This window comes from Manis javanica, chromosome 2 (genome assembly GCF_040802235.1).
Source record: "Manis javanica isolate MJ-LG chromosome 2, MJ_LKY, whole genome shotgun sequence".
Taxonomy (NCBI): domain Eukaryota; kingdom Metazoa; phylum Chordata; class Mammalia; order Pholidota; family Manidae; genus Manis; species Manis javanica.
In genome coordinates this window covers 191816177-191836090 of record NC_133157.1, presented here as the reverse complement: position 1 = coordinate 191836090, position 19914 = coordinate 191816177, and the positions used below count along the sequence as shown (strand labels likewise).

The following is a 19914-nucleotide window of genomic DNA, read 5'->3' as shown; positions in this document are numbered from 1 at the left end:
TATCTCATCCTAGTAAAGGGATGGGACACTGGGGCATAACTAGGAAGGAGTGGGAGAAAGGTATGGGACTGTCTAGGATTGTGCATAAAAGTGGGGGGGTTTAATGGGAAAATCTGTTTACCTCCTACCCCAACTATAGGAGTAATGGCTGGCGTGGTAGGGCCCTGGTATTCTCGCAAGACTGAGAAGGTGGCTCCTGTATCTAGGAGGAAGGAGATGGGGTGACCGTCTACTGTTAAAGTAACCCTGGGCTCCTGTTTGGTGATGGAAATGGTCAGGCGAGAAGCCCCTGGGCCCCGTCAATCTTCTTCTGCCAGCCCCACTATGGCGGGCTTAGGATGGGGGTTGTTCGTCCAGCCTCCCCTTCGGGTGGTTGGGCAATCAGACCCCCAGTGGCCCTTTCTGTGGCATCTGGGGCATGGGGTGGTAGGAGATCTGGGGGAGGGGCACGCCTTTGACCAATGTCCCTCTTTTCCGCACTTGAAACAAGCTCCTGGGGGGGGCTTGTCTGTAGAGGGGCGCCCAGGTTGTGGTTTTATCAGCTGGGCCAACATCTGGAAATTGGCCTGATCAGCCTTTTGTTTACGGCGTTCTTTCTCCTACTCCTGGTTATGGAAGACTTTAAAGGCCACTGTTAGGATCTCAGTCTGTGGGGTAGTGGGGCCCTGTTCTAACTTTTTGAGTTTAGCTTTAATGTCGGGGTAGCTTTGAGCTAGGAAGTATGTCATAAGGACCTGTCTTCCTTCAGGTGTTTCTGGGTCCAGGCTGGTATACTGTAATAGGGCTTGAGTGAGTCTGTCTAAGAACTCGGAGGGGGTTTCGTCTCTCTTTTGAATTATGTCTTGGAGCTTTTGAAAATTGACTACTTTACGAGCTGCCTTTTTCAGACCTGCTATTAAGCAGGAGGCAAAAATATCTCGAGAGTGGAGACCCACGGCGGTGTTATAATCCCAGTGTGGGTCTTGTTCGGGGACAGCAGTGGGGCCAGGGGGACAGGTGGGGTCAGTCCTGTGGGTTTCGGTAGCATGCGTTTGGGCGAAGTCCCAAGCTCGTCTACACTCTTCAGGGAGGAGAGTATTGGCCAGGAGCATGAAAATGTCATGATGCGTGAGGCTGTAAGACTGGAGGGTCCATTGAAACTCCCTGATGTATGTCGTGGGATCAGTGGAAAAGGAACCTAGGTGTTTCTCTAGTTGGGCTAAATCTCCTAAGGAGAAAGGGATGTGAACACGCACGATGCCTTCAGATCCTGCTACTTCCCGGAGGGGGGCGATAATTTTGGGAGGCCCTCGGGACTGAGTCTGAGGGGGACTGAAGGGTTCTGGCTCAGTCTGTGCAGGGGAAACAGGTGATGGGGGCAAAGCCGCGATAATTTTGGGAGGCCCTCGGGCCTGAATCTGAGGGGGCAAAGACGGATGAGGCTCCTGGAACTTAGAGGGGGGCTGAAAGGCTCAGGTTCGATCTGCGGGAGGGGGGAGGTGAGGCGGACGGAGGAGAAGTGGGTGAGGTGCAGGAGGAGATGGTGGAGGAGGGGGAAGGGAGAGGATGGGAGGCTTCTGCGGGGGTGGAGGAGGCCACGGCGGCGGCGGTAGAGGAAGGGGCAGGGGCTATTGTAGGCGAAGAAGGGGAAGGGAGAGGACGGGAGGCTTCTGCCGTGGGGAAAGAGGCAGCGGTGTCGGCAGTAGAGGAAGGGGGAGGGCTATTGTAGGCGAAGAAGGGGAAGGGAGAGGACGGGAGGCTTCTGCCGTGGGGAAAGAGGCATCAGCGGCGGCGGAGGGTGGAGGGGTTGTAAGAGGAGGAGGGGCCGAAGGGGGAAGTCTGTATGGCAGAGGCTGATCAGCTGGGTCAAAGGTAATTGAAGAGGGACTGGGAGTGTGTGGAGGGGAGGGAGACGTCTTGCAGGCTAGGAGAACTTGGGGTGGGGAGCAGGTGGTGCAGAGGCTGGGATTTTGAGCTAGGAGGCGAAAAGCTTCGGTATAGGGAATCTCCTTCCATTTTTTCAGGCGCAGACAGTAGTTAAAGAGATTGCGAGTGATGTTAGGATCAAGAGTTCCCCCTGCAGGCCATTGGTTGTTATTGTCTAGGGGGTATGTCGGCCAATCTTGGGAGCAATATTTACGGAGAAGTTTTGGTTTTATATCAGGCATCAGGGAGAGGGTAGCCAGAAGCTTAAGCAGGCATTCAAGAGGTGAACTTTCAGGGAGGGATGAGGAGGCTCCCATGGCTAAAGGACAGAGAAGGAGACAAACAGGGGAAGACGAATGGAGATCCTCGGACTGGAAGCAGACCGCAGGGAGACAAAGGGTGTCCCCGATGATCCTTGGTGGTCTGCGGAAACTCGTATACGAGTTGGAATTTCTTAGGAAGTGTGGGTCGTCACCCAGACTTCCCTAAGAAGGCAGAGTGCCAGAGTCACGAGGTACCTAGCGCTAGGCGTTTTCAGCAGACAGAACAGATTTCAGCGGACAGAACAGAAGGAGGGGGGGAAAGAGAGCATTCTCATCCGCAAAGGAGTCACCTCGTTTATGGCTGTTGGAAGGGGGGGCCTGAGAGTCTGCTGCAGCTGTGAAGGCCTGAGGCGGGGATTTATGGCTTTTGGAGGAGGGGCCTGAGGGTCCGCTGCAGCCATGAAGGCCTGAGGCGGGGATTTATGGCTGTTGGAGGAGGGGCCTGAGGGTCCGCCGCAGCCATGAAGGCCTGTGGCGGGGAAAGTTCCCTCTTCATCCCCGAGCGTCAGGGCCTTGCCGGACAATCACGGTCAATGGCACTGCTATAGCTCGGAGAAGAGTGGCCCACCCCGGGGAAATTTTGCTTAAAAAGTTTCAGCACTGATGGAAGGGACGGTGAATGCGTTTATGGCTTTTGGAGGAGGGGCCTGAGGGTCCGCCGCAGCCGTGAAGGCCTGAGGTGGGGAGCGTTCCCTCCTCGTCTCCGAGCGTCAGGGCCTTGCCGGACGATCACGGTCAATGGCACTGCGATAGCTCGGGGAAGAGTGGCCCACCCCAGGGAAATTTTGCTTAAAAAGTTCCAGCACTGATGGAAGGGACTGTGAATGCATTTATGACTGTTGGAGGAGGGGCCTGAGGGTCCGCTGCAGCCGTGAAGGCCTGAGGCGGGGATTTATGGCTGTCGGAGGAGGGGCCTGAGGATCTGCCATAGCCATGAAGGCTTGAGGCAGGGAGAGTTCCCTCCTCGTCCCCGAGCGTCAGGGCCTTGCTGGACAATCACGGTCAATGGCACTGCGATAGCTCAGAGAAGAGTGGCCCACTCCGGGGAAATTTTGCTTAAAAAGTTTAAGGCCTGAGGCGGGGGTTTATGGCTTTTGGAGGAGGGGCCTGAGGGTCCGCCGCAGCCGTGAAGGCCTGAGGTGGGGAGCGTTCCCTCCTCGTCCCCGAGCATCAGGGCCTCGCCGGACAATCACGGTCAATGGCACTGCGATAGCTCGGGGAAGAGTGGCCCACTCTGGGGGGAAAACTTACCTAAAGGCCAGAGAGGAGTGGTGAGTGTGATGAGCCAGCGCTGGAAAAAGAGGACGAGGGCAAGCTGCTGCTGGTGTCGGGGGGAAGACGGGACCCAGTTGGGGTGTTCCGTCTCCCGGGTTTCGGCACCAATGAAAGGAAAGGAGCGACACACAGCAGCAATTCACCGGAGAGTTCCGCTTTATTAGGGAAAGGTGCTGGGTTATATAGGAAGGGGCATAGGGTGATTGTAGTGTTACTTCTACGGGGCTGGTGGCTGTTGGCTAGGTGCTGGGATTGGGAGGGGGGCGAGAGGTGATTGGGTTTCAGGTGGTGCCGGTGGGAACCGAGGACCCCCGAAAAGAAGCCGGAAGTTTGCCATCTTACTGGTGGGGACCCTTCAGTATTAATGTGGAAGAATAGTATTAGGAACTCTCATACACTGCTGATGAGAGGGTAAATTATACAGTGTAATGTGAGAGAGAAATTTGGCAGTATCTGAGAAAATTTAAGATAGGTACACCTCAAGCAATTCCTTGCTGTGTATATCATTAAAAAAACTCTGGTCAATGTGCACAGAAAAGTATGCTCAAGAATGTTCAAAGCAACATTGTCTAAGATAGTGAAAAATAACAAATAACATAAATTTTAAGCAATAGAAAAATGGATAAACAGATACTGTCACAAAATAGGTATCAAAGTAAATTTAAACATAACAGATTACATATATGTTTAAAGGAATTAACTAGAGCTATATGTTTCAGCCTGGATAAATCTCAGCAAGGTAAATTTGAGTAAATAGGGCAGGGTACAGAAGTATACACATAAACTTTAAATTTTTCAAAATTTTTCAAATTTTTCAAAATTTTTATAATACATGAATAGCTATACAGCAAAAGTAAAAAAAATGTGTGAAAATAATAAAAATTGAAGTCAGAAAAGCAGTTAACTGGTAGTTGAAAAAGGATTGAGATTTGGGTAGGAGAAGCAGGGACATAAATTTGTACAGAATGTTTTACAGTACTTTAAAAAACTCTTAAAGTAGGAAATTGTTATTTAAGCAACCTAAGAAGTGGTTATGTTGTGTATATTAATCCTTATTCTTTTTGTTTGAAATCTGTATTTTAAAGTCATGTACTTTATATAGTGGTTGTTAATCAAGCATCTCGTAGTGCCAGAGGTCTTCTATAGGAGCTCTGGCACTTGAGACCTATGTCTCCTTAAAAGAGCAACTACTTCTCAGTCCTAGTTATCTGTCGTCAAGTGGGTACTCAGATTTTGTGTTGTCAGATCTGATTTTTTCAGAGAAATAAATAATCTGGATATTTTTTAAACGTGCAAAGGCCTGATTTTTTAAAGTTGGCAACTAATTCAAATTAACCAAACAAAGCAAAATGAAACACTATGAGAATCAAAAAAAAAAAAACCTGTTCATTGGATTCAGCCCACATGTTACTACTCTGCCACACCACTTTCGCGGTGGGATGTTCTCTTATAATCTGTATGTCAAATGTAGGGAAAATATTGTAAAGTATTTTATCAAGGAGGACGTTATTCAACTGGAGAAGGTGAAAATGTTCCAGGGCTCTGCAAAAAAGAGTGTACCCAGCCAGATTCGCTGGAGCCCTGCGGAGAGGAGCTTTGGCTATGCTAAGGATGCTTTTTAGTTTTTTGTGTACTTTACAGTCTGCAAATCCTTCACTGTGAGGACCTCAAAAGAAAAGCCAGACTTTTCCATTGACTCCAAGGCTGTGTCAGCAAATGCCAGACCCAGCAGTCTCTTTCTATTGTATGTTAAGGCTCCAAACAGCTGTAAACAGTTTGTGCCAAGATCACACACAAGTGTGACACACATGCAGCATTCTACACACCCCAGGAGACTAATTAAAGCTAGGAGACCACAGATCAGTCCCTGAATACAGTCACACCTCTCAGGGCTGATGGCCATGATTTTTTTTTTTTTTTCTATCTCTCCTCATCAGAAATGAAGCCTTGGTTTGAAGGTTATTTATCCCTGGGTTTTGGTTAAATTTTTAGGAGAGTGTATTGAGCTGTATATAGCCCAAAAAGGAAATCATTACCTAGATGTCTAGTCGATTACATTTTCTTTTCAATGTGTTCTCCTGAGTGAATTACATAGCTTCTTACAGGATACCCAGTCTATCAAAGAGTTGCATCAGTATATTCTTTGGACAGAAACTACAGTTATTAAAACTTCTTCAAAAGTGCTAAAAACTCTTTTTTGTTGTAGAAATTATGTGTGAAACCTTTTATGGGAATAAATCATGCATCTTTTTATAAGCCTTCAGACCAGAAAATCATTCCCTCTTAAAGGAACTTGATCCCATTTCTGTATTGACACATCTCATTTCTCAATTCTTTAGTAGTCTTTTTGTCCTTGGACCAGTTTCATATAGTAACATACTATAATATAGTATTAGCTACATGGAGTTGGAACAGCCGAAAGAAGAGAAAATGTACTAATAATGATTTGGTGTTCTCATGAATATTCGTTTCACTACCAGCTGCTGTCTTACCATAGAAACAGTTGTAAAGGGACACTCACAACAAATTGGGAGGTGCTGGTGTGCATTATACCAAAAGTAGCAGTAGATAAAAGAGAATGAGGAATACTGATGTAGAACTCCTGTCCTAGTGGGAAACAGAATAAAAATAAAATAAACACAAAACCTAAGGATGAAACTAAGAAATTATTTTTCACACCATGAATAGACATTTAAATTATTTTTCACTCCATGAATAGACATTTTCATATTTGGCTATTGTTCACAATGAAAAGTAATAAAATTTCTTGAAATTTTTAAAACAAAAAACTAAGTCCTCAAATCAACTAATTTCCACATGAATATGGTTCCCCATTCTTTAGTTTTTACATACTGTTTTCACCCACAAGTTCATTCACTTCACATTCACTGTTGAGTAATTCTCATGGAAGTAAGCTATGTGCAGAACTGTAAAAAATGAGAGTTGAAAGATATATTACATAATTAGAAAATAAAACACTTTTTTTCTGTTTATGAGATTATTGTTCAAACCATTTTTAAAAACACATAAAACAAAAAAATATCTGCTTATCTTGAGAGACTATGGGTAAACCTATAGAATATAGTTAGTAATGAAAACATTTACCTGGATATTTCAAACTATTACTGAAGAAAAGGACCTATCAATACACAGTAATTTCCTTATATAGTTGTATAGACCTATTCTCTGTAGTTTAGAAGTTAAAAAATAATATCCTGGCCTGCTTATGTTTTCAAATAATAAAGATTTCAAATAATAAAGAACTAAGAGACCAATAATTCAGCTCTATGTGATTAGTCAGGATTATCACAGGGGAGCCTTGGAAGGAAACTCTCAGTTACTCTGACTTTTGTCTTGTCCCTGCCTTTCCCCTTTTCTGCCTTGCAAACAAAAACCACAGTTTTGGTAGCAATTCCCCCAGCACCTGGCCCAAGGGATAATTTCTTACTAATCTCTATCAGTCATAGGAATCTTATTCTTTATTGGCCTACAGTTAAGCATGCAACGCAGTTTGAGAAAATGAGACATAAGGAGAATTTCCTTCAGGAAAAAGAAAATATTTACTGCCTGTCCCCTTCCTTCCTGCCTTGAATACTTCCATGTAATGCCGTAGCCATCTTGGGATCATGGACAGGGATTGGGGAGACCAAAAGAATTCCAGAAACACTGATGCTAACCCTGACATTGTTGAGCCTCTGAGGGAACTGCCCATAATATCCTGATGTTTTGCTAAGTGAGAAAACAAACTTCTCTGTGTTTAGACCACTCTAACTTGGCCTAAACCTTTCAGCTAAGAGCATTTTAACTAATAATTCAATATGAAAAATTATGCTAAAAAGAAAACTAGAAACAATAAATAATAAATATTGGTTGAGCCATCATGTTTCAAACTTCATTTTATCCCTCAGGTAAAAGTGTTTATGCCTTCTTTATGCCTTTCAACAGTTACATGACATATACACTATCATTATCTTCATTTATCAATGAGGATGGTGAGGTGTAGAAAGGTTAGTGACATGACTGGTAGGTGGTAGAACTAGGCACTTAACTCTAGACCCTAGCTATCCTGTTTGATGTAACTGCCATTTTCAGATTTTTATAGATCGGCTTTTAAAACTACTTTTATTTCAACTCCAGTAAATAAAATGATTACAGATTAAACTGTCAAAGAAGATGTTCTCAAGTCATTAAATCTAATGGAAGAAGTATAATGGGTTCTCATGTAGTTTTTGCTCACTTCTGTCTTTATTTGTTTTGCATTATTGCTAATATGATGCTGTCATCATACAGGTTTTTGGCTTCATCGTTTCATAATTTTTTGGCATAATTTTTTTTGGCAGAATAGTGCCCTGTAGTCAATTTTCCAAATTTTAGTAAAGCATAAGTCAGAGGAACTTTCACAACCCAACACTAATTTAACATACAATGACACCAGTTTATCTCAAATACAAATTAATGGGGAGGTTAACAAGACAGGGAAAGCTCTAAGATTACTATGTCAGTGTTCGGTCAGTGGATTTTCCTTTTGCTTATGCCTAGAAACTAGAAAGTAGGGAAAAATTTGCCTTTTCGGCACCAAGCATTTAAATAGCAACCACCACCAATGGCAGCAGAGGTTTGAAGTAAGGATTGCATACTTGGGAAACAGAAGTTTGATACCAAAAATATTGATTTCTTATGTGCTTCCAATGAGTCTTTATAAGAAAACCAAAATGTAAAGACATGATACAGAACCACATGTTGGGCACTCATTCATGCACAGACTTGGGTGCATTAGCCAATATATTTCTGTCATGAACATATAACTTATAAACTTTTTCTCCTTAATGGTTCATTTCCAAAGTTGTATTTCTTTTGCCTTTCCCCAGAGTATTTGCCTTTAAATTCCATTAAAGTCATGCCTCATTTGTGTTTAGACCCCATACTCCCTTTAGTACTTTGATAGTAAGATAATGTATTTACAGACTAGCTTTCATCTCATTTTGGCTTAAAGATTTCCCTCTTATAAAACTAGGCTTATTAAAATAATTTGCTTTCTTCATTAAATTATCATTAAAAAATAAATGAATGTATGTCCTGAAAGTATTGATAAAATAATCCTGCTGGATGATAACCTCTTTTAGAATTAACATCAATTTTTGGCAAAACTTTAAAAAATATCCTGGATTACCAAAATTACATGCACTATCTTGAAATGGCAGCTGTATATATTCTAAGCATATAATCAGTTTTTAAGTTGATGTATCTATTCAAAGGGGTAGAGGCAAAATTTGAAGTAGATCAAATTTGTCCTCTCTCCTCCCCTCTAAGATTTAGATTTTTTCTATTTTATTGTAGTGTAAAGCCTATAATCATTGTGGTCCTTCAAGCAAATTCCTTAGCATCTCTGAATGTACTTTTCTCAATAAAAATAAAAAGGGGTTCTATACCCTCAGAGTCTTTCTACCTATCAGCAGTGTGACTTAATTTTTGTGCCTTGGTTCCCCACTAGGTAAATGGGAAAACTAAAAGTACCTACCTCATGATGCTCACTGAAACAATTTTATAAAACATTAAACATTCTACACTTTTTAATCCTCCTACATAATCAAAACATATTCATTACGTGTCCTCGTAACTCCGGGGGGAAATCCCAGAGTAAGTACCTTTGAAACTGAAATCAGTCAAAGGGAGAATAAAGTGGGAGAAACCCGTTTATTTCTTTCAAGCAGTCATCCCGCCTCTCTCACAACCTGGCTGCACAAGAGCCAGCACCCAACCTCTCTGGTCCAGATATGCCCTCGCTGGCCCTTGCAATTACTTATTGATATGGAGATGGCTTACTTCTCTCCACCCCTAGGAAAAACCTGTTGATATGGAGATGCACTAAGGCCAGGTGAGAGATTCTGGAAATATTGCAATTTTACCCACATTCATGGTTTAGGAAACCACTGTGGCTTACTGTCTGTCATTTGTGTTGTAAGTTATTTCAGCTAAATGCAAGAAAAGCTAATGATGTTAATCCTGAGAAGCCTAAATTTGCCAGCTTCCTAGGGTAATCAGACAAATTTGCTCAGCTCCCTATTCTGTAGACACTGGGAATTCAGAACCCTCCACAATTTCCCAGGTGTTCCTTAGGATGGTGGGGCCATGAAACAGGCTGGCAGGATCCAGTCATCTCTCATTCTCCTTGCCAATCTCCATTCACTGACTTGCCTCTGTGACCTTTCTTTGTCTGTATCCTTACCCCATTCATTACCCAAAGCTCCACTAACAAAAGACTATTTGGTGAGTAGCCAACTTTTTATTAAGCAAAATGTTTAAAGAGGAGGAATATGCCCAACATAAAAAAGGAAAAAGTAAGATTAATCGTTGGAAGATTGTTTTAAACAGTGCTGTCTCCCCATCTTTAGATATTTCTCATTATCTTTCCTCTTCTATTGTACTCCTTGTAAGATAAATTCTAGCTGAAATAATCAGGCGACAAGAGGCAACAAAGGGCCAGGCAGTTTATTTGAGTCCAATTCCCGGGCGATGTTCCCCAGTGTACGGAAATGGAGGCTGGGGAAGTCACACTCAGCAGGGCAGGCAGCAAGTTTTTAAAGGTAGGGGGAGGCAGAGCTTAGATTTACAGCCGCATGAGGACTGGCTAGCCTAAGGCACATTTTTCAGGTTGGGAGGGGGCAGCAGCCAGGGACTTTGGAACATCATCAGTGTCCAACGTGCTCACTCCTCCCTCTGGTGCCTCCAACCTTACACTCCTCTCCTTCTTTGTACAGGACTCTCAAACCTCCAGTCTGTACCTCCGCACTGAACCCATTGAAAGTTCCTTTTAATATATTATATAGAGCAATTTTTCTTATTTTTTTTTCCCTCTTCAATTTTCCAGGTTATGCCAAAGGACCCTGCCATCACTTAAAAATATTGATATATCCATTAAGGTATTTTCCTAAATAAAAGAACAGTACAGAGTAGTAAGTGGAAGCTTTGGAATTAGTTTACCTTTTAAATGGCTTGAAACACTGCCAATTGCTTCCATGAATCATTTCATTTAACCTTCACAACAACCTTGGGAGATGGGTACTGTTATTATCCTAATTTTACAGAGGAGGAGCCTGAGGCCAAATTTGTATATATTCACTTGTTTCTGTTTGTGGGTAAAATTGAAACATTTCCAGAATATCTCGCCTGGCTTTAGTATATCTGCATATCAATGTGTTCAGAGGTGGAAAAAAGTATGCCTTTGGTTCATTTGCATCTTTCCTCAGGGTTGGAGGAGTTCATCTCCATATCTATGGGTGATTACCTGGGCAACAGAGGGCTTATCTGAACCTGAGAGGTGAGGGGGCGGGGGTGTGGTTGCTGCTTGAGCAGAGAAGACGGCTGGGACTGCAGTTTGTGAGCAATCAATGGGTTTTAATCTCCCTTTGACTGATTTTGGTTTTTAGGGGTATTTTGCCCTGGAATTTCTTTTCCCTGGACTTACACTGTTCTTTTAGTATTTGGTTAAAGAGAAAGGATTTCATATAAACAGATTTAAATAATATTTTGATCTAAAAGGGTGAGCTGAGGTGCTATCGAATCAAAACCAGAAATTAGTAATGAACTACGTTTATCCACTGATTACATACTAGATATTATCAGTTATTCTGCTGTTTATGCTTATCCATGGTAGTCTTAATTCAATTGTGGATTGCCACAGTTTGGGAGGAAATTGACTTCTCTACTTGTATATCTGATAGAAATTCATGAGCCCTTGTCAAATATGCACAATTAGTCTATAATAATGCCAACATTGTTGCTTCTTTTTTCTTTTTGGCCTCCTCAAATTATTTTTTTGTTTATTATTTTTAAAATATTTGTGAAAGTTCAACATGATTTTGTAACATAATGACAGAGAATTGGGAATGTTATGTTCTAATCTTATTAGTCTCCCCAAATTCCTAAGATATCTTGGGCAATTTTAAATATTTCTCTTACTCTCTGAAATTAATTTTAAATTGGAGAAAATGCCTATCTCTATAAGGATACGGAATATATTAAGAGATGATTTTAGAGAGATTTTCGAGATGATTTAATGGAATTATACAATACACAAAATTAGAAAAATATTATATACGTAATAACAGTATGTGTTACACTTATGAATAATTGCATGTGAATGCCTTTAATCAAACTCAGTTTAAGAGGACTTTAATTTACACTCCAGGTAAGCTTACACATAAAAAAATTCTAATCAAAATAAAGGAAGAGGTTTTTTATCATTTATTCATACACATAATTTAATGAGCTAAATCTTTCTACAAAGATCGTGGTAACTAAAAATACATAGCTGTGATGCTAGTTTTGTTTTTTGGTTTTGTTTTAGCTTTCAGTATTAGGCATCTGCTGACATCCTACTGGGAAGCAGGAAGTGTTTTTTTTTCCTCTCCCCCATCCCATAATACATACATTTGCTTCCCATCCCTCATCCTTCCACTATAGTAAAGGCACAATTTTAGTTAGATCATTGTTCAGTATTCATATTAGTATAATTTTGTGAATGCTGTTGAAAACTGTGCCATTGGAAAGACTGTAAATACTTTGCCCTTACTACTGTTCTTTACATTTTCTCTACAGTTAATAAATGCCTCTTTTTGCCTTCATTTATACTTTTTATATATTTATTATAAATTCAAATTCAAACCTCATACTGTCTGCCAATTGTCTGAATCTCAATATAAGAATTCAGATATATCAGATTTTCATTTAACTTTGTCTTCCTGGAAAAAAATCACTGCTGGAGCCTTCTGACCTACTCTTATCTGAACAGCTTACCTGCAGGATTGATTTCCTTTATCTCTCCTCTTTCCAAGACATCTCTTTTTCCTTCACTTTCTTGGAGCTTTCCTATAACTTCCCGACAAAGGTACATGGGAAAAAATATTTTGATACTGTGCATGTCTAAAAATGTCTTCATTCCATTCTCATACTGTATTAATAATTCACATGATGATGTAATTCTTGATCTGAAGTCATCTTGTCCCAGAATTTTGTAAGCATTGCTCCATCATCTATCTCCTAGTGTTTATGTCCAGAATGCCAAAGCCCTTCTGATTCCTGCTCTTTATTTGTGACCTTTCTTTTGTCTCTGGAGTTTGTTGGATCTTTCCTTTATCTCTAGTTTTTTGAATTCCCCTGAAATTTGTCTTGGTGTGTCTCTTTTCATTTGTTGTTCCAGGTGCTTTATAAGCACTTTTTTTCTGGGAAGGATGTTTTTCTCCCCCTCTGTTTTCCTGCTATCTTTCTTGAGTTTTGGAAAGGCTAAGTGGTGAAATTCCCCAGGCTCTGAAATCAGAATGCCTGGGATTGAACCCTAGACTTTCTACTAATCAGCAGTGTGACTTAATTTTTGTGCCTTGGTTTCCCACTAGGTAAATGGGAAAAATAAAAGAACCTACCTCATAGGCTCTTATGAATAGTTACTGATTTAGTATGTAGAATCATAAGTGCCATGTAATTGTTTTTGGTCTACTGAATTGTTGATCTAATGTTCATTATTTTTCTCACCTACCTGCTGATTCTTTTTGCTACACTCTCTGGTAGATTTTCTCAACTGTATCTACCATCTAGTATCCTTTCCCTACTTTCATGTTTTTAATTTCCAAGAGCTCTTGCTTGTCTCATGTTTGCACTATCTTTGCACTAATAATTGTCAAGTTTTCTTCTTAATGCATAGCCTCTGTTTTCCCCAAAGTGTTTTTTCCTTCTTTTTCTTTTCTTAGTCTTCATAATCCAAGTTAAGCTTTTCCTCAGATATCCAGTAATCCTGATTACTGCTCATATTTAAGGATAGAGGACTGAAACACTGATTGGAAGATGTGAACTTGAGAGATAATTATTGATTGTGGGCTTCACAGTAGGATATTTTGGCTAGGACATTTTATTGATTAGCCCCCAATTTCAGAATCTTTAGATATTTAGATGTCATTGGGTATGACCATTTTCCCCTGAAGAGGCTCTCTCTATGTCATTCCTGGAGGATAAAGGTCTAACTTCGAGTGTTCTAAGGGCCAAATGGGTGGAAAGGAGTTGACATCTCAGCATCCTGCTTTCAGTGAAGTACTCCTTACTCAACAAATATCTAGTGTCTGCCAATGCGGAGTTCTGTTGTATTATCCCTTCCAAGCAATAAACCTCTGGTCTTCTACTGGAATGGATAGGGGTAGTCTGGCAGCTGCATAGAGAGAATGTACCATGTCTCACAAATTCCTGAAATTTTAGAGGATTCTGTAAAATAAACAATTCATCCTTTACTGTTCCCACTGCCGACTTGAAATTTAACTTTCTCAAGTACACTAAATCAGTACCACTTTCCATCTGCTTTCTAGCTACCCAAATTGTGTTATTTTTCCTCTGCTGTTCGCCCAAACCCTTGGGTTCATATTTGTTTAAAGTGCATTTCCTGATTTTCTTGGTGGGGTTGAGGAGAGAATAAAATTGGATGTGTGTTTGTTCAATCATCCACTTTTACCTAGATGTTGCAAAGCAAAGATTTCAATGTGTCTTTGAGATTGCCAATCTCTCTAGATCCAATAAAGGGATTTTTTTTTTCTCAACTCAGAGAAACCTCGTGAAAATTAGGAGATTTCATAGAGGTTTTATTCTCCCATGGTACTGCCATCTGCACAAGTCATCAGATTGAATTATTGCTATGACTCCCCAGATTTTGATGATTAATCTTTGACACCTAAACTTTTTATACTACAGAAGCTTATACACTTAGTAAATGGGAAGAAAGAAGGTAAATTTAATCATTGTCCCACCTTCCCCAGTCCTTAGGGAACTTTTGTTTTTCTACAAAACAGATGAGAGAATGGAGAGCCTGTGGAACATTAAAAAAATTCAATTAAGCACAGTCAAGTAGATAAATGAATAGAGTCCTGGTGGCAGTGAGTCCCAACTCTAGTTCAGTTCTTCCTTGATTTCTTGGCTTACCTTTGTATTCTTCCTAGTTACATGTATCAATAAATTATAATTTGTTTCCCCAAAATAATTTAGTTTAGGATTGTGTTTCTTACTACAGAAACAGTCCTGATAAATTCACTAAAGAACCAACAACATGGGGATGATTTTCATCAACATAAGTGGCATAGAACTTTTTTAATTGCCTAAGAAATAATAAAGGCATTTTATTTCTGCTCCAATATTTTGCTCTTAGAAAAAAAATTTACCCTAAATACAAAGAATAGTTACTGGGTGTAAGATAAATTCCAATAAATTCTAACTAAAATAAGCAGGCGAAGAGAGGCAACAAAGGGCCAGGCAGTTTATTTGAACGCAGTCCCTGGGTGATGTTCCATGGTCTGAAACACAGGCCAGGGAAGTCACACCCAGCAGGGCAGGAAGCAAGTTTTTTAAAGAAGGCAGGGGGAGGGAGAGCAAAGGTGTACAGTGGCACGAGGATTGGCTCATCTCGGGTATGTGTGGGTCTCTCATTGGCCTTTAGCCAGGTACTGGAAAGTTACCACTAATCTTTTAGCTTGGGGGAAGGGCTCTAGTTGGGAGTGTTATCCGATCAGGCTCTGGAATGCTGTCAGACCGGAACCTGTTGGTCTCTTCACCTTGTTTGGTGAGGCAAGAGCTTGTCCATCAGGCTCACCCCTTCCCCGATGCCTCCAGCCTTACATTCCAGCCTTTTGGTCATAATGGGCAATGACTCAATCTGGCTACTTCCGGCGGACAAGGGGCACCATGGGGGGGTGGGCATTTAAGGCTGGTTGATGGCCGGAGGAGGCTTAGTTGGGAGGGGTGAGTACTTGTGCAGCAACAGTTGATTAACTTTTATGTGTGAAATTTCTGCCATGCGCTGTTGAAGGAACTTGAAAACACATGGGGCAATTAAGAGTAAACCACAAACTGTTATTAAGGGGCTTAACAGAGGCATTAGCTAGGCCATTATGGGGGACTGACGCCACCCATAAGGGCCGCCTTCAAGTACTTGTGTTCTGTGGAGGTCTTTCTGTAGTTCTTGTAGTTTTTTTACACTTTGTTCTATGACCCCAGACTCATTGATATAGTAGCAGCATTCTTCCTGCAAGAAAATACAGGTTCCACCCTTTTCTGCAGTAAACAGATTTAAGGCCCGCCGATTTTGAAGGGTGACCTGGGCATGGGAAGTAAGTTGTTGCTGGAGGGAAATAAGGGAGGTCAAGGTTTCTCTCAAGGTTAGGCTCACTCTATCATCTAATGCTGCCAATTGACTTGCTAGACCCTGAGAGCTGACTAAGCTTTGGCCTAACACTCCTGCCCCTGGTTGCGGCCACCGCAGTAACTAGGCTCACTCCCACTAGCACAGGTAGAAAAACTGCCCTCTTCTGTCTAGTGTTTTGATACATAGACCATTCGTCTAGTGCCTGTCTTACCTCAGGTTTGCTATACAATGTTAGTTGGGGCACCAGCATCACCGAAAAGCAGGGTCCTACCATGGTGCTGTTGATGCATTGGGTAAGCGTATTATTGCACCAGAAGAACCCACCCCCTTGAAGGGAGGTTGGAGTATCTACGGTTACCCATCATTGGCATTGGCTTCCCATTGACAATTCTGAGATGGTGGAATGCTGGATCAGGTAGCAGGTCAGTGGGGATGATGGTTCTTCACACCATTTTCTGGTGGCCCTGGACCTATGTTGAGCTTCGGGCTTAAGGCTCGTTTTCCACATCAGTACCTCACTTAAAGGGAGGCCGCAGTCTTTTTCAGAATTTACTGGTTGAGCCTGGAAAAAACTAATGGGAACTGCCACTACCGGGGGGCATTGGAAGGAGGCGCAGAGGAAATAATCAGACACATTGCTGAGGATATGTGAAGCATTAAGAAACCTCACTGTTTCTCTAATGACTCCAGCCCAGGAAAGTGCTGCTTCTGCTGGTCATAGAGAGTAGGGGTAGGGGTCCGACTGAATCATCTGTTTTAGTGCCTGTTCTGTTTTTAGAATATTACTTGATACCTGTGCCTGGGTGTTTAAAAACTTCCATGAGAGTGGGATTTACAGTGGTCTATTCCCTCTTGATGTATACTGTGCCCTGTGGGGACCATTGGTAACTATCATATAGCTTGCCCTGTACTCCTTTTTCCCAGCGTGGATCCCATGGGTCACTAATGGTAATGTATAGCTTATCTTGTATTCTGAAGAACATGTCAGAGACTCTCCTTGCTGTTTTTTCTACTGCATGAACTCTACAAGTGTCTAATTCAGGATGACATCCCCCATACATGTCAGACTGGAAAATACATGTATGAGAGATTTGGTCATATGGGAAGCACAGCGTAGGGTTTGAGAAAGTTTTTAAGATGTCTGTGTGTACCGGTATTTGGATTGGTGCCTGACAACCTACACGTGGGCAACTTTGGGTGCCTACTTCTCTGTTGATTCCATAAAGAATTAGTTGGAGCTTAAACTTCCATGCAGAATAACTCTTCCTGGAGACCACCGGGCTATTCATCTGGCTGGTTATACTTGACACGACTAACCCACAGCTTAAGAGGACTCACCTCACAAGACACCCACTCATCATGTCTGGGTACACATTTGAGCCTAGAAAGGTGATACCAGGAGGAATGTTTGACTGCTGAGGGCATAGTGAGGATTACTGTATAAGGCTCTGTTCAGTGGGGTTGGAGAGATTTTGGCTGGAGTTCTTTTAGGAGTACCTTGTCTCTTGGCTGAAGGATTGCTACATCTCCTGGGTTGTTGGGTGACATAGGTTGGGGTAGGAGCTGGTGTGCTTGTTCCCTAAGAAGATTTCTCAACAGTGTAAAGGAAGGAAGGTAGGAGGCCAAAGGAGGAGAGGTAGTGGGCAGGCCTGTGTTTAGTAAAAAGGGCCTGCCATACATCAGCTCAAATGCGCTTAGTCCAGCCGGTCCCTGGGGGGCAGCACGCAGCCAAGCGAGAGCGATGGGGAGAAGATCGGACCACGGGAGCTTTACCTCTAGACACAGCTTAGTTAGTTGGTCTTTTAAGAGACCGTTAGCCCTTTTGACCTTACCCAATGATTGGGGATGGTAGGGTACATGGAGGTTCCAGGTGATATTGAGAGCCTCGGCTGTTAGCCGAGTGACCCGAGAGATGAAAGCAGGCCTCTTGTCCAACTGTAGCGAGGCAGGCAGGCCAAAGCGGGGGATGATATGCGCCACCAATGTCTGTGCCACTACTGAAGCTGTCTTTTGGCTGGTGGGGACAGCTTCAATCTACCCTGAAAAGGTATCAACCAGAACTAGTAAATACCTGAGCTTTTTATGCTTTGGCATGTGGGTGAAATCAACCTGCCAGTCCTGTCTGGGAATAGTTCCTCTCATCTGGTGGAGGGCCATCCGAATCTTCAGAGCACCTTGAGATGAGATGCAATGACAAGTAGTGCAGGCTTGGTGCACCTGATCTGTGGCCTTGCAGAGACTATAAGGGGCAAATATGGGGGAGAGAAACCAGTGCATGGCTTCCAGCCCGATGTGTAGAAACTGATGAATTTTGGATATCACATCTCTGCCTTGGGCTTGGGGGAGGGAAATTCGTCCCCCAAGATATATCCATCCCTGATCTCCCAATGTCCCCCCTTGATGTAGAAGCAGTCGCCATTCGTCATCAGGGTATTGGGGCAATAGAGAGGGGGAAAGAAACAACACAGAGGTTTTCCCAGACCCAGATGTTAATTTTCAGGCCGTGGCATCTGCTAACACACTATCTCTGGTTACTGGATCGTTTCTAGTCTGATGTCCCTTACAATGCATGATGGCCACCTCTTTGGGGTCTTGTAGGGCCTGTAGCAGGCGGCTGATAGCCCTACCATTGATGATCAGGGTTCCCTTAGTGGTAAGGAAGCCCCTTTCTTTCCAAATTGCAGCATGAGTGTGTGTAATTAGGAAGGCATATTTAGAGTCAGTATAAATTGTGGCCCTCTTCCCGGCTGCCAGCTGTAACACCCACTTAAGAGCTACTAATACGGCTTTCTGGGAGGTGGTCCCAGATGGGAGTAGGTTTGCTTCTATCACCTGTGACAGAGTCACCACTGCGTAGGCTGCCCTTCGCACCCCATCACTCCCCTTCACCGAGCTTCTGTCCACAAAAAAAGTCAAGTCAGGGTCTTTGAGGGGCATGTCCTATAGGCCCTCTCTAGGTTTCCTAAAAGCCTCTACAACTTCTACACAGGAATGAGTGGACTGATCTGCCTGATCACTGATGGGAACCAAGGAGGCTAGGTTAAGGGGTGGAGAGACTTGTAGGGTTATCTGCGGATGTTCAATGAACAGAAGATGGAATTCTTGTACCCTTGAAGGACTCGAGGCCAGGGATTTATGACTCAGAAGATCCTGTAACCGGTGTGGAGAATACACAGTAATGGGCTGTTGGAGGGTTAATTTCAGGGCTTCTTGTGCCAGATTTCCCGCAGCTGCCAGGGCTTGGAGGCAAAGTCGCCACCCCCTGGTGGTGGTATCTAACTGTTTGGAGAGAAAGGCAATGGGATGGTACCCCGGCCCCACTGACTGTACCAGCACTCCAGTTGCCACTCCTGCCCTCTCTGCTGTATATAGAGTAAAGGGATTAGTTAAGTCAGGGAGCATCAATGGGGTGGGGGGTGGGGGATGAAAGCAATGCATCCTGCAACTGATTGAAAGCAGAAGCCACATTGGTGGGTGAAGTCAGTGGCTCAGTAGGAGTCTCTGTGGCAGCCACATAAAGCAGTTAAATTTAGGCACCCAGTGTCTGAAAAACTCCACCAATCCTAGAAAGGACAGTATCTTGGCTCCTGAAGTAGGTGGCAGGAGAGCTTTAATCTCAGCCACTCAGTCCGCCGTCAGGGCTTCAGTGGTGGGAGTTAGAGCTAGCCCAAGGTATGTAACCTGAGGTAGAGATAGCTGTGCTTTGGCAGGAGATACCCTGTATCCCTTGTCTGCCAGGAAATTAAGAAAGGATGTGGTGTCCAGGACCGAGGCCTCTTTTCAGGGGCTGCAAAGTAAAAGATCATCTATGTATTGGAGGAGAGTACTCTCACCCGTTGAATGTCATGAGAGGTCCTCTGCCATGGCCTGTCCAAAAGATGGGGGCTATCTCTAAAACCTTGAGGTAGAACTGTCCAGGTCAATTGTCTAGATTGACAGGTGTTAGGGTCTTCCCACTTAAAGGCAAATAGTGGCTGCGAGTCTGAATGGAGAGGTATAGTGAAAAAGGCATCTTTAAGTTCCAATACAGTAAAATGAGAGGTACCAGAAGGGACCTGAGACAGAAGAATATATGGGTTAGGCACTACTGGGTATAAGGGAATAACAGCCTCATTAATTATTCAGAGCTCTTGAACGAGGCCATACACTCCAGAAGGCTTTTTTGCCAGCAAGATGGGAGTATTGCATGGAGAGTTAGTCGGTACTAAAAGCCCCTGTGAGAGTACACGATTAAAAATA

General features: G+C 42.9%; 1 long non-coding RNA gene across 1 annotated transcript in view; it reads left to right on the top strand.

The window, feature by feature from the left end:
* LOC140847977 (uncharacterized) overlaps positions 1–19914 on the top strand; it is a 127568-nt gene that overhangs the window by 72539 nt on the left and 35115 nt on the right. The window lies entirely within an intron of this gene.